Consider the following 14,417-nt stretch of genomic DNA (forward strand, 5'->3'; position numbering starts at 1 on the left):
GTGGAGAAAAATACTGTCATAAATTGGAGGCAGGTGGATGTAAGCACGAGTTTAATCTTTATTAAAAATCCAAATCAACAGGCAGAATTGAGGTCACAAACAGCCAGAATGTGAAACGATCAGGCAAACAGAACCATGTATGAAAATCTAACTGAAAATACTGCTCAGTGATGCACACAGAAAACATGGTACACCCTCACAAAGACAGAGTGTGTGTGTTTGTGTGTTTGTGTGTGTGGGGGGGGGGGGGGGGGGGGGGGGGGGGGGATGCGCAGTTTAAATAGGCAGTAAGAAAACAGGAAGCAGGTGCCTTAGAAGTCAGGTGAGTGTTTTAATGTCTGGGATTTGGATCAGGACCAGGAGTGGTGGTTTCTGGATCAGAAAAGAATCTGGATGTGAAAAATATAAAACCAGCCTTCTAGAAGAAGTGGGATTACCATTTACAAAAAAACGCCAGAACTTTTCATTATAAGCATGCAGCATTTGATGTAAATTGGCCCTGATTTAATGCTACTATTACATTATTTATAACGTATTAGGTGGGCCTGGATTTACCCCTGACCGTGTGCAGGATTAAATTTTGATTTATGCATACACAGAAGTGTGGAGAGCCAATTAGATTCTGAAGCTTGTGGCCAGAAACGTGCACAAAAGGTACACAGAGATGCCAACATCTATGGTTTAGCTAAAATATTTAAGATATATATAATATTTAAGATTTCTGTTTTTTTCAGCTAAAGCAGTGTTTAAACCAACACACAAATAAAATTCACCTATAGCTGATAAAATTCATGCTCGATATTTAGCATGTTATTTATAAATAATAAAATATGACGTGGTATATTACTATGAAAAATAATCAATAGCAAAGTAGTGTCATGAAGTAAAGTTGCTGCTCCATAGTTATATTCCAGTTCTATTCACAGTATGTCCCAGAGCGTTTTATTCCTCTTATACCGTAGCAGTTCGCCAACGATTTCAATTTTTTTATTTACTTTTTGTCTGTTTATAGTTATATTTAATGTTGTGGAATGACCGCAAAACAAGTAAGTTCCTGTTCTCACTTACTCACAGCGATACATACGCTAAGATATTAGAACGAGCGCATTCAGATAAACCCGTGATTTGCAGCTGCACTACTGTCAGAGCTGCTGTTTGTTCATTGTTATTTTTGGTGGACATTTTTGCTTCTCCATAATTGCGAGCAGTCCAGACTCATGATAGGGTTTTTCTTTCAGCAGTGACATTTTGTTGGCCTGATGTTTTGGTTCTTGTTGAGCCCCATCACTAGAACATTGACATGCTGTGATTGTCCTGCTTTGTGGAGACACTTTCTGTTATTCTTAGACCTTAAGGAAGTCTCTAGTGGTCCACATGGTTACAAGGGCATTCCTTTTAAACCCTCCCCATTCCCATATAGAGCTGGACGCTTGCCATTTATATTTAGCTCCGTGCTCAGAGATGAAACCGATACGTGTGTAAAGGCATTACATACAATCCGTGAGGCCCTGCGGTTTTCAGAGTGGACATGAAGCACTCATGTCCTGACCACAAATGCTCTCTCTGGAGAAGAACACTGCAGGCTCTTCATGGCCTACTTTGTGTGAGAGGCAGGAGGAGTGATGGGATCAGCATGTCTCTCTCTCTCTCTCTCACACACACACACATGAAACCAAAGGTTCTGGCTTTAGGATCTGTGTTTATAGTACCAGTACTGCTGTAGTGCTTTTCTACTGCACATTGTGTTAGGGTACTGTGTAGTTACTAACCCAAAACTATTCACATCCTGGTTGACTACTGGATCTGCTACCTCATTTGTGTCGCTGTGTCTTTTGTTTTCTTTTGTGGCCGTGTAGCGACCGCTACCATTGTGAGTGCTGTGGACTGTTGTGGGCCTATCCAGCGTGTTTTTTCTTCCTGATGAAAAAAATGGTAACAGCTATACATAACTTCTACAGCTTACTAGTTAAATTGATTGTTTGACTTACGTTAGCTTCATATTAGCTTCATACTCAGATTAGAGTAGCAAAGCAAGCTAACTGGACTAGTTTTGTACAAGCACCAGAGGCAATAAAGATCTCTTGACTTCCGTCCAAGCTTAGCTTTTTTTTCATAGTGTCTCTATACACATCAAATGAGAAGTCGTATATGATAGGATAAGACGAAACCACGATTATAAGTTTTTCTTCCATTTTGGCACATCAGATAGGAACTGCAGGTAGGAACTGAAGTTAGGAACGGAAGAAATGTTGACAAATATGTCAAATGGTAGATGTGTTAACGTAGAGTTGTAAGTGTGAGCGGCTCAACATAGTGTCTCTTTCGATCTCTCTGTTTCTCTCTATATGTCTCAGGAGCTCTCTGGTCCAGGCCTGCAGTGGTGAGGTCTTGTTTGAATTAGCTTACAGGCGGTGAAAATGAAAAGCGCCCCACTGTGATGTGAAGAGCCTGGCCTGAAGGGCTTACTCAGACCGTCTCTGGCTGAAAAGCATATTTATATCTTCCAGACCAGTAATTAATCACCCCTGGTTGCTAGCGCTGGTGGTACAGGAGGTGAGTATGTGTGCTTCATGGATCCTGTCTGAATCCTGTCTTTGTGCTGCTGAAAATAAACACATAATTGCAGAACCGCAGTTAAAACACTGATTTAATTTACAGGCAGAAGAGATATGAAGTGCTAGATCCAGAGTTGCTGATGCTAATTAGCCCGGTGTCTAGCTTGAAGCAATATAATTTGTTGAATATCTTGTCAAGGGTGTGATTCCAGCATCATAACAAAACAGACATCGGACCTGTCAGTAACATTCATAAAGTTACCAGAATGTTCTTCTAACATTTATCATGTATGGAACATTATCCAGAAAACTAAAATCAGACATGCGCTAACATTACAGGCACGTCTCTTGTCTTCTTCACAGGGACTTCTCTTGTCTTCTTCACAGGCACGTCTCTTGTCTTCTTCACAGGGACGTCTCTTGTCTTCTTGGTTGAAGGTCAGAGTCCAGAGGATTAATGGACGTGACATGGAAGCAGGTCAGCACTGCAGTACTTCGGAATTCTTAACAATGCCAGAAGTCACACTCCTGATTCTCACTCTGCCGTTGCTCTTTTTTCCCATCGTGCTTACACCAGACCACTGTTCGGAATTCTTGGTAAGGACCTTACACAGTGACTGAAAAGAGTTCCAGACACTTTCATGTTTCTCTGTCTGTTGAACTTTTTAAATGCACTGATTTCCTCTCAGTGTTTCATGCCAGTGGCAGTGTGCTATAATTCGATTACACTCAGCCAGTCACCATGGGTCAGAATGCCAATTCAAGAAGCAGACTGTGTAAAATTTGTCGTTCCACCGGCTGCCAAACAGAGCAGGTGAGAGGACATAGTCCTCAGGCAGAAACAACTGACTACCTTTTTTTTCAGAATTTTCCTCTTCACTCTCCGTTTTCCTTCTTAAAAGAGTAAACATGTTTAAGTGTCAAGTACAAACTGTGACCTTGGTGTTATGAAATTTCAGGCATCGACGTTTTCGCATCTCGGCCTGAAGACTCTAAAGTTTTACACTGCACATTTGTAGAATATTATCACACAGCACTGATGAATTCTGGATTGTGATTGGTCAGAAGGTGTTGATTAATTTTCTATACCAGCAGCTGCAAAATGCAGCTCTATGTTAATGCTCTTGTTCCAATACATTATCGTTTCTATAGTAACGACTCACTCAAAAGCTCCACTAATAAGAAACAGATTAAAAAGTTGTTTATTTAACATTGTTGGAAGGAGTCTCCAGTATCAGAGGTAAAGTTTTAAGTTTTCTGACATTGATTATTTTCCAATAACAGCAAAGCACGGTGTGTTTTATTGCTTACTTAGCATTTAAATGTTGTGTCTGTCAGTTATATATAATGAACTGCTTTACGAAAAATCTGTGCAAAAGTAATACAAGACTATCAGAAATGAGAAAGAAATTCTGACTTAATTGTATAAATAATGCAAATAAAAACAAAACAAAACAAAACAAGAAGTAGCACAAAAGCAGAAAAAGCAACTGATGCAAGACAAGTGCATAGAAAATAAGGTGTTATCCAAGACCATGGTTGGTTGGTTTGGCTGATCAATCCATTGAATACCTCAAAACGTTTGCTCTTGGATTTGGAAAAAAAAAAAACATTTCTAATGTTAGGCCAAGAAACACCAAATGATAATGACATAGCAACACGGATGTTTAAAATTATGTGAAGTCCTTTCCGAACAAAATGCCAAAAAGAGTTGAGAAATGCAATAAAGTAAATCTTTCTCTTTTTTTTCCAGTTCTTGTATTTCCACGTTGGTGATGATCCCGAAGTGGTTTATATTGCAGGTGCAGTGGGCGTGTGCCCTCGGAGACCCGTCGTGTTGGCACGAGATGAGAGAGACCGTTCAGAGATCCACTGACATGACGAGCTTATGTGTGTTAGCTTATAACCTTTTATTAGACTCTGTTTAGAGCGTTTAAAGCACCGCAGCACAGTTTATCCTCAGAGTTCACAAAACTGACAAGAGGAAAAAAAAACAAAAACGGCTGGCATCTAGTCCTGGAAAAAAAAGGAGAGATAATTATCACGAAGAATAAACTCTGAAATATCATTATTACAGTGAGCCATGTTGCTTGCAATAACAATCTGACTTTCTATTTAGTCTGTTACAAATCTATAATTTACATTGAAAATAAGGCCTGCGTGTTTGAAAGAGCCGGCCAAGGAAAGCACGAGAGAAACGAACAGCTGTAGGTGATTAGAGGAGGCCTTGGGATGGCCAGGGATTCAAAGTAAACATGGAGCCTTTCCACAGTCAACAGCATTTACAAATGTAGAAGAAGGAAGCTACTGAATTTGTGAAGAATGTGCAGAGGGGATGGAAAGCGTGCAAGCATGAAGGCAGCAGATGGAGAAAATAAAAGCCGTCGCAGAAATGCGGCTAACAGGACCGGCGGTTTATTCGCTCGGGCCACGGGGAAGAGCGTTCAGGGTCAGCGCTCACAGGTTTATGTCTATCCTTCTCAGTGCACTGCTGTTATTTTCTGCATGCCTTCAGGGCCACTGCACTTTTCCCCCCTTTTTTAAAAGCTATATTTAATTTCATGAGACATTACGGTATAATAGAACCCATATTAAACCTTACAAGTTAAAAATGTCTCCGTATTTCTTTGCATCTTTCTTCTTTTTATTTCACCTTTTCAATGATTTCAATGACTTTTTAAAATTATTTTAATCCTATTAGAATAACTACATATTCACATTACGCTGTCCTTTTAAGTTTTCTGTTTTCCTAATTTGGATTTTATGACACAAACCATAAAATATGTTCTTCTGAGTCTTCTGTTTTATAAACTAACCCAAATGAAATAAATTTAATAATAATGTAAATGATACTCACCAGTTTTTTTTACAACCTCCCAGAGTTTTATGTGTTTAATTTTTTTCACAATTAGGTATTGGATATTTTTTTTTACCAGGTTTAACAAAGCAGCTCCAGTGTACCGCTGGCCTTCTGATGGAGTTTAGCTTCCAGTAATTTCTCAATTATTATATTTCTCCAGGCTTCTTTATGCTTTTAATATCTTTACTAGAATCATTCATGTGGTGCAGTTGTAGGAAAATAATCAACAACAGAGTGGTGTGAGGAAGCAAATCACGGTTGATTATTTTCCAATAACATCCTCCACTCCACATCCTGGAGTGTTTTTATTTCTCCTAAAAGATCAACATGTCATACTTTTTATCCATTTATAGTTACATTTAATTTTGTAGGCAGTCTGATAAACAAGTTAGGTCCCATTATCACGTACAGTCACTGTCATGTTACCTAGAAACCACAGAACTCCTCTGTCCTGAAGATGTCAGAAATCGTAAAGTTTTCAGCTTTACCACTAAAAGTGCTGACACTGGAGACTCCTTCCATAAATGTTTAACGTCTCATTACAGAAAACTTCACCTTATCAACGATTATATGTTTTTCTTACTACACTATAAAATATACATACAATTACGCCATTGTGTTGATCACAGATGAGTACAGGACTGTTTTTATGGTTACAGCAGCAGTTCTCCGGTATCCAGGTGAGATTAAACACGGAAGCAAAGCTGTGACTTAAACTGTTTCTGAGAAGTCCAAATCTTTAAGGAATCCATTTGAGACCATCCACAGGAGCAGAAAGTGAGTCACCAAGGTAAATGGTACTGATTTATCCATTTTAGGCTGAGTGAAAAATGATCTCTTTACATCACCTAACGCCTTTTACCTTGTCCGCCTTTTACGCATTTACCTTGTTCCTGCTAACTGTGAAGTCCACTAGAACGTACCGCATGTATATGAATAGTGTTTTGGACCAAAGAAGTTCTAGTGATGGTGTTTAAGAGAAATATATCAGGCAGGAAGAACATTTATTTCCGAGTCAAACTTGTTCTCTGTAATTAATAGCATTGTAATATTTCAGACTAGAACTCATCGTTTTTCAGGTCTGCAGATCCTTAAAATAGCGGCAGAGAGAGATGTAGGGCGTTCAGCCTTCTCCCATAATTAGCACTTTATCTTTTGTAAGGTCTTGGTCAAGCTGGACATGGTGTAACATGGTATAAAATGTATGTGTATTGGAGGCCCATCCACATGAAAATGATGTTTTGGGTCACTGAAAATGAAGATTTTCAAAAAAAAAGGTGGAGAAATTTTGAAATTGTTCTCACTGTTTATGTGTGGATGGGAAAATGTGAACTTGTGCATGTCCAGGGTGTGTGTTTCACGTGTGTTATGATTGCACTAGGACTCGTTTATCGTTGACTGTTGACCTCGTTGTTAGTTTCTAGTCAGTAATTTCTTATTTGCAGTCTAATTTCGCTTTGTTTTATTTTTATACCTTCGTGAGGAGATGGCAGAATTTTATATATTCCTCCAGAATCCACCACTCCGACTCTACAAACTGCAGGTTTGGGATTTGTACTCATCATATACCTTAAGCAATAGTTCCACATTATCATCAGTCCACATATAAAATCCTCATGTTCGACGTTTGCCATTTTTTTGTTTTAGAAAGCTTGGTCATGTTGGTGTTTCTCTGCATTTCACCTTCTCTACCACATAACTTATGTGTTTAACATAGTTCTGGGTGTTTTACCAAACAGTTTATGACATTCTATCACCACTTATTGTGCAGACATGCTCATGTGAGTGTTTTCAAATTATTTTTTTTTGTGTTGATAGAGATATTTTCACAAATGCTGTTAGTGTGGACGGGAATTCAATTTTTTTTTTTTTTTTTTTAAAATATCCATATGTATGGGGCCTTAGTCCATGAGCTGGTTTTCGCATCTTGTTCAAAGGTCCTTCCATATAAATGGATGAACATTTGGAGATACTCCAGAATAATGGCTTTTCTAGTCTTTAGCTCTTTTGGGTCGTCTCGAACACTGGTCCAACTTTAGGATCAAAAACTTCAGTCATGAATTGCAAGCGGTGATATGCAAAGACATTTGAATTTGACTTGCAAAATGGTGGAAATGGGCCTGGGCGAGAAAACTCAGGTTTTGTTTTTCAAAGCCCGGCACAAGTTCAGAGGAACCATGCTTAACATTTGCTTTTTGTTTAACCCCGCGGCTTGAAAAAACAACATAGTGGAGGCCAAGTCGCCTCACTGAGAAGAGAGAAGAGGGGGATATGGCACATCGTACCGTACAGTGCCCATTAATTTCACTCTTAATATTTCAAAATGTCACTAATGTGTGGAGGCTGTCCTTTAAAGTACAGCTTGATGTTTCTGCTCTGGATTTTTATGGCAGGTTTATATACACATAATATAAGTGTAAGGAATGTTGGACTGCTGTGTTATATCTGTTCGTTTTGGTACACGCAAGCTCTGTTTTGAGATTTTTTTGCAAAGTAACAGAATTATGAGACATATTGCAATTTCAGAACATGATCTGTAATTTCTGATCCACGTGACATGTTTTCCATATGATATCTGATAAGGAACTTCAATTTCTATGTAATAGACAGAGACAAATAGTACTTATGATGTTTTATGTCTGTGGATCTAAGAACAATCCGGATGTATATGGTCTTTATTTACTCAGTTTGGAGCGTTGTGCTGTGTTGTCCAGCTTTAAGCAATCCGTCACTCTCCCGAGGGCAGAAGGTAACCCTTTTCTTCCTGAGCGGCTGTGCTGCCACGCCAACCCTAGCTCATCTGGAGTGTAGGAGTGTGTGCGGTTTTATGACTTAATGACTCCTGTCGGCTCTGATCAGGGAGTCGGACTGAGTGTTGCCAGCTGTGAGTTTACTTCACAGTATGAAAAGTCAGGGTGCGACTCTTCTAGTGGCCTCGTGGTGGGGATGGAGCCTCATTTTTGGACTCTTGGAAGACTTTGGAGAGCTCAGATGGTTAGAAAGTGCTGGACAAGAGGGGTGGTGGGGGGGGGGGGGGGGGGGGGGTAAAAACCCACAGGGAACCCACAGGGCACTCTTGGGTCAATACCCCGGGAATACAGCTACACACTGCGGACACTGTGGCACACAAGGAGGCGATAATGTCGAGGCTGACAAGGTGAAAATGACTTGTGAATAGATTAGAGCTTAGGCGGATGATTGCAAAGCGCATCTCATTCTGTATTCTGCGCTAAAGACCAGAGTCGAGGGAGCACTCGTAATCTACATTTAAAGGACAGGAATGTTGGTGGACCAGGATCTGAAGACAGAAGAACTGTGTTAGCGCTTCTCCTCTTCTTCCCCCCTGGAGGTACGCAGGGGTCATTATTTTTAGGGTTTTTTTTTTGATGTGTTCAGCCTTTTGATGTTGCCCGTTCTCTTTAGGCAGCCTCGGCCTCAAGGATATTTAATATCGCTCCAGCAAATTTCCAGTTAGGAATAATTTGAACCGAGCATCTGTCAAAGGCACAAGCGTTTAAATACATTGGTCCCGGTTAAAGAGGCAGAAAATGAAGTCAGATTACAGTGAGCACCTTTTGCAGGGACATGAGGGGGGTCTGATGAGGGGCGAGTTTGAGAGATGAAAAAAAAAAAATGCCTTTGCACAATCTCATTAATGCCCACGCCCGAAAAACACCGGTGTTTAAACAGGTACGGCACCCCATTTCTCTCTCTCAAGGGCTGCACCGCACCGCACACTTGGAGAAAGGGATAGTCTCAGGATTGTCTCAAAGCCTTGATATTTTATTTACAGATCTTCAGGAGGAGAGTAAGACAGGCCCAGGTATCTCTTTTCTCCCTTCTCAGACACCCATGGTAGTAGGAAAGGCTGCATCCCTGGTGTCTCCACATCAAAGGTCCCCCTGTGTTCCTACAGAGTGTGCAGAGGGAACTTTTATCATGATACACAATCCGAGGTGATCACTGGTGGACTGCTGAAAGAGCATGCATTAGGCTCTTTGACAGCTACTGTCAGTCTTTATTGAAATTGACTTGGCCAGTCTGTTGGAAATCATCTTGCCTTGTCTTTCCTTCCCACCAACAATAACTGAGGGGGGAAAAACTCAAATTAATGCATGCAACCATCTAACATTCACTTTCTGAGAGGCAGAAAATGATGTGATTGGGTCCCAGTGATGGCCAACTTTAGCTCTGACTTTTGTATAACCAGAGACAGGGACACTTCAAACAACCAAGTAACACACAATTTTATTATTGACTTTCCATTCACTTTAATGAAAACTTTAATGGTAAGGAATAAAACGTGCATTAATAGAAACCTGGGATTCACAGCTGCACTACTGTCAGAGCTGCTATTATAGAAAATTAATCAACCAATCTGACCAATCAGATTTAAGAATTTAACAGCGCTGTGGTAGAAGATTATTTTAATAAGGATCTGTTTGCAAAATATTTTGTTCTACATTGTGGGTTCAACGACCTTGAGTGAGCCATTAAAAGAAAATGAAAAATCCTTTTTAAAAACAGTGAGGAATTATCTCTCCATCCTTCATCTCTCACTTTCCTCCCCCACTCCATCGCCTCTCCACCTGTGTGTGGATGAAGACAGGTTGCGTGAGCTGCGCGGCCCATATGCAATCTTCAGGGGGAAATAAGCAGCGCATTAGTTCCAGGTCATCTTGGAAGCGTATTAAACGGACAAGAACAGTGGAGAGGTTCGGGGAAAATCCAGTCTCGGTGGGGAGGAGGAAGCCTGAGGAATATTAGAGAGCAGGGACTCATCATTCTCTATCCATTCTCTCACTCTCTTTCTCTCTTCATCCATCTTAACTCCTCCGCTTTTGCCATGTGTTGCAAATTAACAGCACCTCATGTTCTAACCCCCAGCCCAGAACTTTCTCTCTTCATTTTAAAGTGAAATATGTTGAAGAGCCAGGTTTGCACAAATATTTTGCATTCTCTACATGAAAAACATTTGGAATGGCGTGGAGCGACTCAAGTGTGTACAATAAATCTCTTATTAGAATCAAAGTGACTTATGGATTTGGGTCTTAACTCTTTCATTCACTCGTTAATGTTAAAACAAAGTGTTTATTATCAAGGAACGTTGTGCAAGATTTCTTTCATTCATAACTTATTAATGAATAGGTAAATTATATGTTACGTAAGGAGTAACACGTGATGGGGCATGCTGTTATAAGAAAATAATCAACAGCAGGGTGGTTTGATGCAGCCCGAGTTGTCAGTGCATTTTATCCATTTAATGTTGTGGAACTTCGGTGAAAACAAGTTAGTTCCTGTTCTTGCTTACGATAGCGGCTATAAACAATCATTCCCTCACCAGCCTCTATTTTTCTTTAACTTCAGGTTAACTTCTCTGTCCTGAAGATGTCAGAAAACTTCAAGTTACAGCTTTGCCTTTGACTGTTACAAAGTCACCATTGAATTTTTTTTTACTGCAAGAAGTAGTTCATTTCAAAAAGTAAGAGCTGTGCATTTAGTGGTGAATTTTTTAGTACGTAGATGAAGCTACGAGTGCTGATGGTAGGAGTTAATTGTGCCACCGGAGAATGAGATGGTGAGAGAGAGAGAGGGCGTGAGGCACAGTGGAGCTGGCATGTTTGATGTTGAGCGAATCCTGTAGCCATTACAGGCTTTGAAGTGAGATTGGGTGTTAAATAAGCAGGAAATGGGCGGTAGTTAGTCTCTCTAAACTTTCCCTGTTTGCTGCGGCCCGCTGTGGTGGAGGGGACGAGCCGGCGGCGCAGACTGGGCTGAAGCTGCTCTAAGCGTGCAGTCACTCTGGAATGAGGCTGTCAGGCTTCATTAGCTAAACTTGTCTCCCAGTCTGAGGAGAAGAACTTGGCCAGTGATTTAAAACTCTATTACCTGGCCCCCTTTTTATTAACTTCAGAGCCATTACCACACACACTCAGTCTTGATCGTGTCTCACCTTTAAGAGCTCCGAGTAACAGAGTGAGGGTGGGAGAGATCTTTTACTGCTTCTGGAGCTCTGGGCAGCTTGAAACTAGAAGCCATATTTGTATACCTGTATATTCATGCTGTGTCACTTATAGTGATGAATATCTGTGATGGTCTAAAAACTATGTATGTTTAGATCATACAGTGTACATCTTGTGACATAATCAGTCTCATTAATTATGCACCTTAAGAATTTTGAATGTTAATGAGAAACTAAAATAGCAAATTTATAATTCAGTGATTACCTATGTTATTGGTGCCCCTTGTGAGGAACACCAACTAAATCAAGTTTAAATTAATTTCCCAGGGGTGCCAAAACATTTATATCTGATGAATTAAATGAAGAACCAAGAGCAATAGCCTTATGCACAAAGTAGCAGGAAGTTTCTTGAGAACAGCTGTCCGAGACAGGGGATTTTTCAAAAGCATAGACCACCACCTTTAAACACAAGCACTTGCATTTAAGCTAGAAAACTGTAACTTTCTTTATTAGGTATTCTGTCCTTGAGATAAGCAGTATCTCAGATTAAGATCCATCTCCTCCAGTGTCTTCCATGAGAATAAAGAACCTTTTTGATGATACCATTAATTAATGAATAGTGTAATATTTATGTATTTAATATTGGCCTCAAATGACATTCCTTTTTTTGTGTATTTATAGCCAAAACGTTAAATTTCAGCACGGCATATTGTGGTTAGATGAAACCATCAAACAGTGGAGCTGGACTTCATGCTGCTCCTCGCTCAAGCTGATAAGAAGAAGAAGAAGAAGAAGAAGAAGAAGAAGAAGAAGAAGAAGAAGAAGAAGGAGAAGAAGTGCAAGGTCAGGATCGAGCCACTGTTTTTTCACTGTCCCAATAGTGCGTAAGTCTGTACATCTAAGTTCTGTATACCAATGTGCACAATTTCAGTATTAACTCCTCACTACAACTCAACTCTGAATAAAAGTATATAACCGTACTAGAATAGAAACCTATTCTAAATGCACCTATTAAATCTCCCGGCACTGATATCAGTCCTTAGAGCTTCATTCTTCTCCTATAGGACTTTGGTGTATTGCTTGTGAAGATCAGGGCATTGTCCTAGTGACCTCGAGCTCTGGAAGTGGAATGAGTTCAGGTTAGCTCTTTCTGTGTGAAGCAGCTTGAGTGAATGACAGTTGAGAGGGAACGTTTGACTGCCTCTCATGAGCACCGGGGAAATGGAGAAGGAGGGGTGAAAGGGCAGATGTCTGCCACAGAATTTAATTAGGGAGACGGCATCCTTTGTCCTCGATATTGTTGCTGCAGGCGTTCTTTAATTGCCCCCCCAACCTAAATCCCTGGTGTCTCTTAGGTTCATTAGCATTTATTCCAAATGAGAACTGCAGCATTCAGACTTACCTTTAATTCATTCTTATGCAGACTAAAATATGTAGACGTTCAAATGCCAATTACGCTGGTTTTCCTTGTTTTTCAGATGTTTGCCTGCTTACATCTTGAGCCTCTTGTTTACAAAAAAAAGCTACTCTAATTGCTGACTGCTTCATTTAGATACTATCAGAGCCTACGTAAGGAGTAAAGACTCTGTGTTGTGCTGTTATAGGAAAATAATCCACAACAGGGTGGTATAATGAAGAAGAGTTACCGTTACCACCTCAGAAAAAATAATGATTGCAATGTAATTTATTTATTAATTACACGTTCTGTTGTTTAACCTTTATAGTTACATTTAATGTTGTGGAACATTCGTGAAACAAGTAAGTTCCTGTTCTCACTTACGTTATAGCAGCTAGATACTTTTTTTCTCTCTTGAAGTTAATGAGGCAGCTTGTCATGTTACTGAGAAACAACAAAGTGTAAACTCTTCTGTTCTGAAGACATTACTTATGATGGAAAACTGACACTGGAGACTCCTTCCTTAAATAAACCTCTCCTTACAGAAAACTTTACCATATCAACGATTATATGTTAGATTATGTAGATCATACACCATACAAGTCCCTGTGAATAAGCTCTTACTATAGAAACATTAACAACAGTTACTTTAAAATGATAATCTGACCAATCAGATTGGAGAATTTAACAGCGCTGTGGGAAAAAGTGTTTGTAAAAACTCAAATGGCAATCCAAGCATGTGATTACACTACAAATGTGATACAAAAAGTGTTCCATGCTCTCCGTCCTCTCCCTGGGATCCGTCCATGGAGCGCACCTCCAGACCTCAGAGACAGGAGAAAGAGCATGTGTATAATAAACAGGAAGTGGCCTGAGGGTCTCCTGCGGTGTCTTAGGGGCTCAGCCATACCAATATGTATTCAAAAGAGCTGCCGCTGTGGGGATCAGCCCCACCCTACGGCGAGCTTAGACACAAAGGAGAAGACTTTACTGAGGATTTCACCCACCGCTCCTGAGAGACTGATAGCTGGAGTTGAAGGCTTTTATCTGTGCCTGCCGGTCCCCTGACATCATAACCCAAAGACTCATAAGCACCCGGCCATTGTCAATGTATGATTATGTGCATCTATTGATGTCTATTGACTGTTTTTCATTTCTTATTGTCCAGGTATTTCTTTTCAGATGAACAACAATTAAAAGTAACAAAACTTGAGAGTCTTTCTTCTTATTTAACTGTGCGTGAGTCCATCCATAGCAAATTCTATGTTGCAATTTGCATGAACAAATACATGTTTTTTGCTCGATAATGGCATCTGTGTCTATCAAATTATAGCACTTCATTAACTGTCTGTTTTAAATAACACAGTGAATTATGCAAGGTCCACAGATCAATCCTGAATTGATTAAACATTTAATGAAACCCAAGAGAGAGTTATGATCACTTTGATAAATCCCAGTCTATATAATGAGCAATTAACTTTTTACATTTCACCCGCTTACAGGATGCTGTTTGCCAAACAAGTTAATAAAAAAAAAGAAAATTGCTTTTGACATTCAGGTACAATTTTCTTTTGAAAAAGGCATTTTTTCCTTCTTCAGGCTTTGGCTTTATCGGCATTGAGCGAGGTAGAGATTATAGAGAAT

At 39.9% G+C, this 14,417-nt stretch overlaps 1 long non-coding RNA gene across 2 annotated transcripts; it reads left to right on the plus strand.

Moving 5' to 3' along the window:
• Nucleotides 1-792: 792 nt before the first annotated feature.
• On the plus strand, nucleotides 793-13,927 carry LOC128319158 (uncharacterized). Of its 2 annotated transcripts, XR_008302588.1 has the most exons (5): nucleotides 793-1,932; nucleotides 2,355-2,553; nucleotides 2,967-3,152; nucleotides 6,075-6,205; nucleotides 12,059-13,927. It is a non-coding gene; the product is annotated as an uncharacterized LOC128319158 (long non-coding RNA). The 2 variants fall into 2 exon arrangements; XR_008302589.1 differs by lacking the exons at nucleotides 6,075-6,205; nucleotides 12,059-13,927 and adding an exon at nucleotides 4,309-5,510.
• The last annotated feature ends 490 nt before the right edge of the window (nucleotides 13,928-14,417 follow it).

The sequence above is a fragment of the Pangasianodon hypophthalmus genome, chromosome 11 (genome assembly GCF_027358585.1).
Source record: "Pangasianodon hypophthalmus isolate fPanHyp1 chromosome 11, fPanHyp1.pri, whole genome shotgun sequence".
Taxonomy (NCBI): Eukaryota; Metazoa; Chordata; class Actinopteri; order Siluriformes; family Pangasiidae; genus Pangasianodon; species Pangasianodon hypophthalmus.